Raw genomic sequence first — 13647 nt, 5'->3', positions numbered from 1 at the left:
GAAAATACTGAATTCTATGAATAGTTACTAAATACTTTCTATTCGTAATTTATTTGTTTGTACTCTCTGAACAATTTCTTCTTGTCACTAAAACATTTTGGCTAATAATGGTTGGTTAATAATTAATTTTTTAACCAAGACACATATACATTTTTTTATTTTAAAATTCTCCCCAATTTTTAAGGCCAATTACCGAACCCTCTCTTACAGTTTTTCTCAATTGGTTTGGCTCATTTCTTGAAACTGAGATGACATTCCTATAGCTATAAGGTAAATTGGCCAAACAGACTTACAGTTCTTTGAAACATTTCAGATAACCAGCAAAATGTCATATGTCTCCCGTTCATTCTTGCTTCAAAATGAAGTCCCTCTCCCATATAAATAGTCAGTACCATAAAAATGGCATAGATCCTTCTCAATTGCTTCGGCACATTTTCATTCATTTCGTCCTCCTGTCAAAATAAACTGGACGGTGCAGCACAACTACATGGATCCTCATCAAATGCTCATATCGCTCCAAAAACAGTTTACCCACGTGTCAAAACTAATTGCCTTTCTAACTCAAATCATCAGTGCCCCCAAAATGCATTGTCCCTTTGGCATTGTGTAAGTACTGCAAGTCAAAATGCTTAGATGTTTTGTCTTTATGGCAGAGGTCTAGCTAAATAAATACAAATTTCACACCACACACACTGCACTCATTCTGCTGAGGTAACTATTATTATTTACAAGTACATCTTTACACATTACTGTAGGTAGAAAAGAAAAAAAAATACTAAGGAAAATGTATCAAATATACTATGTATACAAAATACAAAAACCTGCAAAAACAAAACAAAAAACAGTCAAGCATCACAAATGCAATACAGTAAAATTTTGAATATTCTGTGTCACTCCCCTCTCTCTCCTGGTCATCTTCCTGGCCATCCATCCACTGCAGTCTGTTTGGCCATAAATTCTCATCAACATCGCATCTGATGTGTTCTTTAGCAATGCACTGTGGGAAGAAGCGTTGTGAATGCCTGAGCCACCTGTCAGGTAACAAACTGATGGATTGGTCACCTGTAATGTGGGACACTCCCCTGTCAAAACCTGCTTTCACCTGTTACCTACTCACCTGATTGTCATGAATTTATGAAATGTTCCAAAATATGTGTACTGTATTGTATTACAATTTCTTAACTCATTTTGACAATTGAGCAGACTATTCTGCAGATGATGACTTATACGATGAAATTGTGCTGACATGTTTTGGAGAGAACAACCATTACACTGAGAACCGACCAATTGGGATAGATCAACAAGATGCATTCTTTTGGAAAATGTACTAAATGTATGATGATTGTGTTAAGTGTAGGCTACTTGTACATAACCATTTGCAAAGATGTACTAAGTGCTTGAGACATGTACAAAGCATTTGAAATGTGATGAAAGCAATGAGAAATGCCATTCCGTTAAGAGGAACCGCAAGTTAGTTTGGGGATTTATCCATGTTATTTTGAGAATGTCATCTCAGTTTCAAGAAATGAGCCAAACCAATTGAGAAAAACTGTAAGGAATGCCCCGTCACTAGTGATGCCACAAAGCCAGGAGGGGGAAGACTAGCACATGCCTCCTCCGATACATGTGAAGTCAGACTCCGCCTCCACCTTTTTGAACTGCTGCTGATGCAGCATTGCCAAATGGCATCACACCGCGCTTGGAGAAAAGCGCAGCAACTCGGTTCTGATACATCAGCTCACAGAGGCAGCCTTGTGCTGAGAGACTTCATTCAACCTTTGGAGAGATGTAGGGAAAGAGCACCATCTACCCACCCAGAGAGAGCAAGGCCAACTGTGCTCTCTTAGGGCTCCGGCAGCTGATGGCAAGCTACATGAACGGGATTCAAACCAGCGATCTTATGCATGCTGTATGTATGTGTGTATGCAGGTGTGTTCAGTCATGCCTTCAGCGTTGATTTCTGAGATCTGCAGCAGCTCAGTCTTCAGAAGTCTGTGTGTACAGTTGTGTACAGATGCTGAGAGTGACTCTCTGTGATCTTTACACAGTGTTGACACTGGAATACACTCAACCGTGCAGAAACAGAGTCAAACTGGACCATGTGTAGCCCTGCTGAGTCCCTTCAGCACACACACACACACACACACATACGCACACACACACACTCCCTGCGAGGAGACAGTTATCCACTGTTGCTTTATGCTACACCAATATGCAATATTAAAGAGGCATTCCAGCACAAAACTAGCGTTTCATATGTTATCTGTCGGTGTTTTGTGCAATATCCTGTAGTGCAGCACTGCAGCCCTCAACCTCACCGTCTGGACAAAATTCATACTTTATATCCTTTGTGTTTTTTTTATCCATCAGTGTTCTCTCACAGTTACATTACCCAGCATGTTTTACACAAACACACTCCAACACATTCACCCTGACTGCTACTGCAGCCACTGTAGTGGTGGAGGCTACTTAGACGTGATATGGGTTTATTTGCAGTAACATTAAGGAAGATAACTGAGGCTATTCTATATTTGTGGGGGAAAACAACACTTTCTTAAGAATACATTTCAAAATAAATAAAAAAATCATAGAAAATTGAGATTTCTAGTTGGAAAAAGTTATTTCCAGTAGTTGGGTCAGTATTTCAATACAATTTCATACAAACAGTGTGTATCTGTTTGAATGAAATATGTATATGTATATTATATGTATTATATGTATATGTATGTAATATATGTATATATTTTTAGGAATTATTATATAGGATTGTTAATCTTCACTTTAAATAACCCTTTCTACATTTTACACAGTTTTCTTGATGTATGATGTGGGAATTGTTGCCGTCTCGGCAGTGCTGCCTGGATGCTCTGAAAAATAATTATTTTAAATATATATTTATGTATTTTAACAATGTAGGCATGTCAATTTTTTTTTTTTGTCATAAAAAAGCTATAAAGCATATAAAGCTATTTAAACCTCAGTATCCAACATTCCCTGTCCACCCTGTATTCTTAAAACAAACCTGCATCTTTAAGAAAGTAACCTTTATTATCAGTGATATCACAACTTTTATACTATTTTATTTTTTATATTATATATATAGCTTAATCTGTCCACCCTTTTTAAATAAATACATTTTAGAAAATCAAAAGGTACGGTACGAGAGAAAATTTGGACACACCTTATCATTCAATGTTATCATTCAATTTCTTTATTTGTATATTAATATTAAAGACAATAACCAGACACATATGGAATTACATTTGGTCCTCCACATTAATCCCCTGATCTAAACCTGATGAACTGTGATGGTGACTTGAGGTGACTTAATTGGGATGAGCTGGAGCTTCACAGCATGAAGCAAAAGCAGCAACTATTGTTCAGCACCTCCAGAAACTCCTTCCTTCAAGACGCCGAGAAAACTATTCCAGGTGACCCTCCCTCATGAAGAGACTGAGATTAAAATCACACCAACAGTGTGCAGATCTGTCCTCAAAGATAAATGTGCTATTTAGAAGAAGATAATGTATAAAACGTATTCTGGTTTATTAAACATGTTTAATTTACAAAATAAGTCATGCATGTGTTCCTGTATAGCTTTAATTCATCCTTAACAAATGTAAAAAAAAAAAAAAAACTAAAAAGGATGGAAACACATTGAAGGAGAAAGAGGTGTCCAAACTTTTGACTCATGCTGCATCTTTCTAAAGAGAACAGGGTCATCATGAATAATTAAAAAATGTCTACAACCCTAGGACAAATATGTTTCACCAGAAATATGAAATATGGCAAGAAATAATAGATTAGATTAAAAGTCTTCCTAAAGAAGTCAGTAGAATAACTGTTCAAACAAAAACAACATAGACCTACCACTGACGTGCCAAAAGTCATGGGACACATGGGCAAATGTAGCCAGATACCGCCAGTCTCAGCCATCTGTCTGACTTCCACCATCACTACTCTGATCATTTACATGGCCTTGCCATGAGCACATTGACCAGTGTTTATTCACAAGATAACACCTTAAGACTTAAACAAGTGTGGGCGATTCCAAGCTGCTCCCTGTGGTAACACTTCATAATCTATTTCCATACTTCTACCCCATGACCTGCTTTCAAAATGTGACTGTAATACTAAGCACTGCTACAGTATGCCTACACCTACTGTAGGTCTCAACCTTTATTACATAATACAGTCAATACATATAGCCTACATTGCAGAGATACAGAGTTTTATAACATTTTACATGCATGTGTTAGCATGAGCATATGTGTGTGTGTGTGTGCATCTCAGTGTGTGTGTGTGATAAATGTAAAGAGGCATGAATAAAGAGAAAAATCTGATGCTTTCTGCTCTTTTAGTGCTTCCATGTCACTGCATGAATTAAAAGCTCACAGACCTTTGTCCTCTGCTTCCGAATCAGAGAGAGAGAGAGAGAGAGAGAGAGAGAAAGAGAGAGATAGAAAGAGAGAGAGAGCATCGTGCATGGGAGTTCTGAGCTTTGCTTTAGCAGCTGCCACCCCCATACCTCCCCCCAGTGGAACGAGCAGCCCAGCCATATCCCGGGCCGGCCCGGCTGTGCTCTACTGCTGCGACCCTGCGCTCAGCACTACTCTCCAAACACATGGTGCGCTGCAGGCACAGTGGAGCTAGTCCCAGCCCTGAAATGGTTTCTGTGTGTGTGTATGTGTGTGTGTGTGTGTGTGTGTGTGTGTGTGTGTGTGTGAAGACACACACAAGCCTGGATCTGTGGGAATGTATAAATTTACCCTTTTAATTACAGCACATTATGTTTTAACCATGACTTATGGAAACACACTGGCATTTCTCGGGCCGTGCAGCTCAGTCTATGAAACACTGTGCATTCATTTACTGATTTTAATCTCAGCATACACTCATCCTCCACTTTCACAGTAGCATTAGAAAGCATAAGAAAGCTCCATTATAACTCCACTTTACTAGAAACACGTCCTCTGTGGACGTAAATATAGATACAGCTCTGGAAATAAATAAGAGACCACTTTAGCACTTCAGTTTCTGAATTAATTTCTCTGATTTTGCTATTTATAGGTATATGTTTGAGTAAAATTAACATTGCTGTTTTATCCTATAAACTATAGACACAATTTCTCCCAAATTACAAATAACAATATTGTCATTTAGGGCATTTATTTGAAGAAAATGAGAAATGGCTGAAATAACAAAAAAGATGCAGAGCTTTCAGACCTCAGATAATAGTATCCACCTTTACCACACTCAAAATCTAACCAATGCTCATCATGTATAATAGGTATTTGTGTCTCCTAACACTACTCTACTCTTTAGACATTTTAATCTATATTATATACTTCATAGTCAAAAATGAGTTTTAGTATTAAATAATTAGTAGTTCGATTATTGGGATGCACGCCTTGTTTGCTGTTGTCTTAATGCTAATTTAATGCACCATGTTACACCATGTTACAACATAAAGGTGTTTTTGACTGGCATGTTTTGATATGTATCACTAAAAAGGACAGACAAACTCTATTTATAGAGACAGATTCTTATAAAATTAAGTGTAAAAATGTGTTTTTTTAATTTTTGAATTTTTGCTGTTGTCATAGTGCCAACTAACTACTAAAATCAGATAGAAACGCCAGGAGAAAATCGCATTCATAGCATGTCTTTCCACTTTTGTTTTTGAGACACACTGCATGGTTGCTGTGAGCTTAGTGATAACTAACTAACTGCTAAATTTCTTTAGAGGTGATAAGAGTAATTCGCAACAGCAGAGAGATGGTTTTGACTGGTGTGTTTTAATATTTATAACTTATAACGACAGACAAACTCTATTTATAATGACAGATTCCTATAAAATAAAGTGTAAAAATATGTTATATTGAATATCTTTTAATGTTTGCTGTTAGCTTAGTGCTAACTAACTATTAAAATCAGATAGAAATGCTAGGAAACATTAGCATTCATAACGTCTCAACCTTTTTTTTGTTTTTAAGACACACTGCATAGTTGCTGTTAGCTTAATGCTAACTAACTAACTGCCAAATTCCTTTAGAGGTGCTAAAAATAATTTTCAACAGCATAGAGATTAAATTGACTGGTGTGTTTTAATATTTATGACTTAAAAGGACAGACAAACTCTATAATGACATAGATTTTTATAAAATAATGTGTAAAAATAAGTTATTATGAATACCTTTTAATGCTTGCTGTTAGCTTAGTGCTAACTAACTAGCTTCTAACATCCCTTTTTGGTTTGGGATGCACCACATACACCCTGTTACAACATAGGGGTGTTTTTGACTGGCATGCTTTGATATGTATGACTTAAAAGGACAGACAAACATCTATTTATAATGACATATTCTTATAAAATAAAGTGCTAAAATGTGTTGTTTTCAATATATTTTAATTTTGCTAACTAACTAACTACTAAAATCAAATAGAGATGCTAGGAGAAATTAGCATTCATAGCATCTCTTCCCACTTTTGTTTTTAAGACACACTGCATGGTTGCTGTTAGCTTAGTGCTAACTAACTATTAAAATCAGATAGAAATGCTAGGAAACATTAGCATTCATAACGTCTCAACCTTTTTTTTTGTTTTTAAGACACACTGCATAGTTGCTGTTAGCTTAATGCTAACTAACCAACTGCCAAATTCCTTTAGAGGTGCTAAAAATAATTTTCAACAGCATAGAGATGAAATTGACTGGTGAGTTTTAATATTTATGACTTAAAAGGACAGACAAACTCTATAATGACATAGATTTTTATAAAATAATGTGTAAAAATAAGTTATTATGAATACCTTTTAATGCTTGCTGTTAGCTTAGTGCTAACTAACTAGCTTCTAATATCCCTTTTTGGTTTGGGATGCACCACATGTTACACCCTGTTACAACATAGGGGTGTTTTTGACTGGCGTGCTTTGATATGTATGACTTAAAAGGACAGACAAACATCTATTTATAATGACATATTCTTATAAAATAAAGTGCTAAAATGTGTTGTTTTCAATATATTTTAATTTTGCTAACTAACTAACTACTAAAATCAAATAGAGATGCTAGGAGAAATTAGCATTCATAGCATCTCTTCCCACTTTTGGTTTTAAGACACACTGCATGGTTGCTGTTAGCTTAGTGCTAACTAACTATTAAAATCATATAGAGATGCTAGGAGAAATTAGCATTCACAGCGTCTCTTCCTACTTTTGGTTTTGAGACACACTGCATGGTTGCTGTTAGCTTAGTGCTAACTAACTATTAAAATCATATAGAGATGCTAGGAGAAATTAGCATTCACAGCGTCTCTTCCTACTTTTGGTTTTGAGACACACTGCATGGTTGCTGTTAGCTGAGTGCTAACTATTAAAATCAGATAGAGATGCTAGGAGAAATTAGCATTCATAGCGTCTCTTCCCACTTTTGGTTTTAAGACACACTGCATGGTTGCTGTTAGCTTTGTGCTAAATAACTATTAAAAGCAGATAGAAATGCTAGGAGAAATTAGCATTCATAACATCCCTTCCCACTTTTGATTTTGAAACACCCTCAATGGTTGCTGTTAGCTTAGTGCTAAATAACTGTTAAAATCAGATAGACATGCTAGGAGAAATTAGCATTCATAACATCCCTTCCCACTTTTGGTTTTGAGACACACTGCATGGTTGCTGTTAGCTTTGTGCTAACTAACTATTAAAATCGGGTAGAGATGCTAGGAGAAATTAGCATTCATAACATCTCTTCCCACTTTTGGTTTTGAGACACACTGCATGGTTGCTGTTAGCTTTGTGCTAACTAACTATTAAAATCGGTTAGAGATGCTAGGAGAAATTAGCATTCATAACATCTCTTCCCACTTTTGGTTTTAAAACACCCTCAATGGTTGCTGTAAGCTTACATTTATTTATATTTACATTTATGGCATTAGCTGACACTCTTATCCAGAGTTTTGATATTTATAACTTAAAACGACAGCCAAACTCTATTTATAATGACATAGATTCATATAAAATAAATTATCTATCAATGTTTTTCTGTTAGCTTAGTGCTAACTAACTAGCTTCTAAAATCCCTTTTTGGTTCGGGATGCACCACATGTTACACCAAGTTACAACATAGGGGTGTTTTTGACTGGCATGTTTTGATATGTATGACCTAAATAAAAAAACTAACTCAATTAATCATAAAATATGAGCGTATAAAATAAAACCTAAAACAATAAACATCACTTCCCAAGTTTGGTTTGGGATTCAGCACATATGTTGGCTGTTAGCTCAGTGCTAACTACTAAAATCCTTTGGAGGCACTAGGAGTAATTAGCAATAACGCAGAGGTGTTTTTGACTGGTGTGTTGTTATATTTATGACCTAAATGAAAAGACTAACTCTATTAATCAAGAAATACATGCTTTTAAACTGAAGCTTAACATAAAATAATGTTATTTAGAGTGTCTCTTCCCACTCTTTTTTTTCCCCAGAGAATCGTTTAGTTGAGATGTTTTGAGAGATGTCTTTAGGGAGCTTAATTTCATAAGGCTGTAGTGTACAGTAGGCCTATGCTGTATACTGGGACATATATATATCCTGTAATGTATGCAGCACTGTTAATATAGTGAAGACACATCCCAGTCCTGTTCTCCGTCGATCCCCCAAGAGCTTTGATTTCAGGTCAGCTGCATTAACACCTACTGTAATGAAGTCTCTGGAGAGGATTATGATTTAAGCAAGCTGCAGTCATTAACAACAGGCCTGTCATCATTATTAATTTACCTATAAGTAAAACAAAGGAGCAGACAATGTGTCTAAAACAACCTATACTGCAATACCTAGAAAACACTGGCAAAATTCTGGGCTGATACTCATCGATTTTGCGCTAAGCTAACAGGATAAAAGGCTTTACTTTGTTAAACAAGCCGGTGCAGCTCCGCACCTTATTCCCTTTCTAACAAAACCCTAAAAGGAGTGAATTCGGGGCTCTCAGATCATCAATACTGTCCTCCCTTACACTCTGCATCTCCCTCACTCTTTATCATTTACTGCAGTAAAAATACTACACTATAGTTTCTGCCATATATTGAGAGATTTGCTATACCTTGTGCTGGTCACTTTATTAGAAACACCTTTTAATATGTGCTTCTACTCACTGGCCACTTTATTAGAAACACCTATGACCTTGTACTTTCACTTACTGGTAATTTTATGAGAAACACTAAAAAGTAGACATATTTTACAAGAATAAAAACTCTGCCACAAAAAAACAGATTAGTATGAGATTAGTATTTGTGATTTAAAGTACTGTAGGCTTTTAGTACAAAGTACAAATGACCTTTATTAGGATAAATAAAGTGCTTTCAGTAGTAATTTTGTAGAGCATTGTTGTTGAGTCTGTGTTTTTTATTGTTCTAAAGCCCTAATTACGGTGTGTAGCAGTGAACAAATAGCTATTTTATTTAATGCGAGGAGAAACTAATTCTGTCAGTATAGGGCTTAAGAGATATTTTGGTATTATTAAATTGAAACAAAGTGTCCTATCACCACATAGCTTGATTTAGGGCATGTCAGTGTGTCCTTGCTATCGTAACAACAGGAAAAGTACGCTTTTTTGGGGTCTCAAAATGAGCAAAAGGCATGTATAGTTATCTTAATTATTTATGGATGTGTTTTGGGTGTAATATGAAATAAACCAATCAGTGACTTTGGCAGATTGCTAATTTAATGTCGCAGCAACCTGTAAGTTTCCTAATACCCATGGTAATTACACAATTCCATTTAGAAATTAGCAAACATTAACAATAGCAATATTACAATGACCTATATTATGTTTTGATGTAGAATAAGATTATTTTAATTTGAATTCTGTTTATTGTTTATGTAAAAGTTTGCATAGCTGCCAACTGGCATATGCTGTGGGTTTGTGAACTGCTATGTGTCCATGTATGCATAAAATATGGGAGTATTTTAGTATTGGGCAATTAACAGTTCACTGATAAGTTAGCAATGAACGTCGGATGGTGTCTGTGTCTGTCTTGGTTTTTTAACCAGTAAGTGGTGCATCTGTGTTTTTCATTGCCAAGATAGCAATGCACCAAAAATGTACCTGAAATGTTCCAGACCACCACACCCATCAGTGTAGATATATCAACAAGCACTAGACTGCTGATAGGGTGTAAGATAGCAATGAGCACATTTTGCCCAGGGTGTTAGATAAGGGCCGAAGTCTTTTGGGTGTGTGTCAGCATGGTTTACCTCCCCCATATGAGAACAACGTGTTTCTTTTGTAGATCAGTTGTTATGTCACACATTTCATGAATTTGCATTTGAAACACATTTTATTTATTTTCCTGCATATGTTTTGGTAGTTATGAACTGCATTAGTCAGATATATCCATATAACATAAGTTCTTTAGAATTACAGAAACAAACCAGATTATAATATCAATAAACGTCTGTTTTCTGGTCTATTTTTCATACATAAGGCTTTTATATAGATTATAAGGCACATTATGTGACACTAGTAAGGAACAGGGGTGTTGCCATGTTTCCCTTCTAATTCAGAAGGTCTCGCCACTTGGTGTAAGTTGAAGGGGTAGCTAACTAAGTTAAGTAAAGTTAAGCCATACCTGTCAAGTTTTGGACTTAAAAATAAGGGATTTTTTCCGCCGCCCCAACAGCCCAAACGAGGGGAAAAAAAAAAAATAAAATATATATATATATATATATATATATATATATATATATATATATATATATATTTTTTTTTTTTTATATATATATATATTTTTTTTTTAATAGATTTAAAATTGAAATGGAAGGGTGCACAAATTTACAAAAAGGACATGGATCAGATATATTCCATAAGTAAATAATAGTCCTAAGGGGCCTACACAATTAATAATCTTTCATTAATACTTCTTTCTATCGTTCAGTCCACTCCTGATCAGTTCAGTTAATTTCAGCCCTCTCCACATTTTCTCTCTCTCCAGCTCAACCATCTCTTCTACCCCTTCTAAATACATTACATTACATTATAATACATTACCACAATACTTGAGATTTAAACAAATTCTAACAAACCCTAAAACTAGCCCTGAACTAATAGAGTTTGGAAATTATAGGTTTTGGCTGATCAGGCACATCAGGGCAGGGCATTATATATATATATGTAGATTTTTCTCAAACCCTGAATATCTATCTAGCTAATTCTAAAGTTAAGCTAACTGAGTCACAAGCTGTATTTTATTAAACACACAGTGGGTTTAATTTATATTTTGATTCAGAGAAGAGTCTTTTTAACCAGCTATCAGAAACAATCTCATCACAGTTTACATGGTTAATTACCTTTCTTTTAGAAAAATCTCCGTATATCCAGATTAGTTTTAACGACAGCTGCTCCGACTAGCTGCCTGAACTCACAGCGAGGGGAGGGGCGGGGCTTCCCCCACACTAAACTGCGCTCTGCAAAACCAGCTAGCTGATTGGCTGTTTCTCCTGAAAGGCGGGACTTTCTCCTTGAACCGGCACCACGATTGGTTAAGAGACACACAGCGGTCAGTGCATTGTCGCCTGTGGCCTATATATATTATTAATTAGTATAATACGGGAAATTTACGGAAAAATACTAATACGGGAGGACGGCGGGAAAGAGGAGTAAAATACGGTAGTTTCCCGGCCAAAACGGGAGACTTGACAGGTATGAGTTAAGCTAAGTAAACAAAACTATAATTCTTTACAAAACACTTTTTTTTTAAAGCCAAACAAGCACTGGATGTTAATCTTCACAGATTTTTTCTTCTGAAAGTTGTTTATTTGGGTGAGTAAAGCGCTTCCTTTATGTACAGTAAGCTTAAATTCCCAGATTTCTCCAGCACTAAGGGGCTGGAGCATTAGCATTAGCCGCTAACTGCTAGCACTAGTGGTTAGTGGCTAATGCCACTCAATAGCGCTACACTGAGGAACCTTGAGTGTTCTGGTAAAGCTAGGGTGATATTAACCCTTTCAGACCCTGTTTGCATTACAATGGACAATGTTTGTTTCTTTTTTCTTTTTTGTATTCTTGCAGACAGATTAAGACCAGATCAGATCAGATCAGAACAGACAAATATCAGCCAATCAAACAGCAGTTAAGCCCCGCCCACTGCTTTGTAAAAACTGTTTATAAGTTTAGGAATGCTTAAGAATGATTGCGAAACAAACTAAAAAAGTTATACATAAGTTAATTGGAATAAATAAATAAAAAACAGTGTTAAACCAATCATTCCACTGCAATGAACATAAAAATACAAATGTTTTGTTTGGTTTTTATTAATTTATTTATCTTGAGTGCATTATAGACAGAAGAGTGCATTATTAAATATTTTCCATCAGAGGAAAATAATGCAGGTCTGAAAGGGTTAACTAGCAATTTGTCCCACTTAGCTTGTTTTAACATGGTAAATGCAAATAGTACAGTCTGATATACTCACCTCTGAAAGGTGTGAACGGTGAAAGAGCTAGCGCTTAGCACGATTAGCGAATAATGCGAATGTTGCTCTAGCAGTGCTATCAGTGGTTAGCAGCAAGCTACAGGACAATGATACTGACTTCTGAACTGCCAAAAAGCTAGCGCTTAGCCCAGTTAGCGTCTAATGCTAGTACTGCTCCAGTCTCAGTGCTGGAGAACAAAACCGAAACTCCTGCATAAAGCTGCCTTTACTGCTTCTTACAACCTGACTGGTAAAATTCATACATAAGGTGCACTGATGATTTTTGGGTAAAATTAAAGGATTTTAAGTGCGCCTTATAGTGCGAAAAATATAAAAAATATGGTAGGTTAGTTTTATTATTTTTAATTTAAAAGCTGTCAATACTGATTATATATGTATTAAATTTATAGCGTTTTCTTGTAAAAACTGTATGTGAAGTGTTTATTCATGTAACTATATTATAATATAACATAATATAATGATATAACATAATATAATATGACAGACAGTTTACTTGTGATATCAAAATGCATATAAATGGCCCAAAATGATCCTCATGAACAAAATAGAAGAAAAATATTAAATATGCCATGGACCATTTTACTGTGCATTATGGTATACATTATTGTTTAACGTAGTATAACTAAAACTGAATGACTGGTAATGTAAATGCACAATTCCAGACTGTAGCCCATCTGTTGTCTTACCCCTCTCTACCCCAGTTCATCACTGGTCAGATCCTGATCACTGCTGAGGAGGAACTGGAGGGTGGATAACAGATGGCTCAGTAAGGTGGAGCTACACAGCAGGAGGGGGGTTATAAGGCGCAGGTCTGGTCTGTAACCCGTGGTTGTGGTCTGGTGTCACACCCTGCTGGAGTATTGCACACTGCCCTCATTCCAGTCTAATAATGGGTGAAGTGTCACTCGTGTGACTGTTGAGATGACGATGAGAGGAATGTAACTGTGTTGTGAATGAACTTTCTCAGCCACAGAGCAGGTTCGACCGCATGCTCGGCTCCTGCTGGACTACTTTCCTCCTTCCTCGTTTAGCCTGCTGATGACGGGAGGGAATGAAATCCAGCACAGGGTGCTCATCATGTGACCTGGTGACACCTGAGAGGCTTTATTTTAAAGGTGGGCTTTGACTTGAGCTTGTACTGTGTAGCTTTAGCACATG

The sequence above is a fragment of the Astyanax mexicanus genome, chromosome 2, assembly GCF_023375975.1.
Source record: "Astyanax mexicanus isolate ESR-SI-001 chromosome 2, AstMex3_surface, whole genome shotgun sequence".
Taxonomy (NCBI): Eukaryota; Metazoa; Chordata; class Actinopteri; order Characiformes; family Acestrorhamphidae; genus Astyanax; species Astyanax mexicanus.
Note: the sequence above shows the minus strand (reverse complement) of the source record.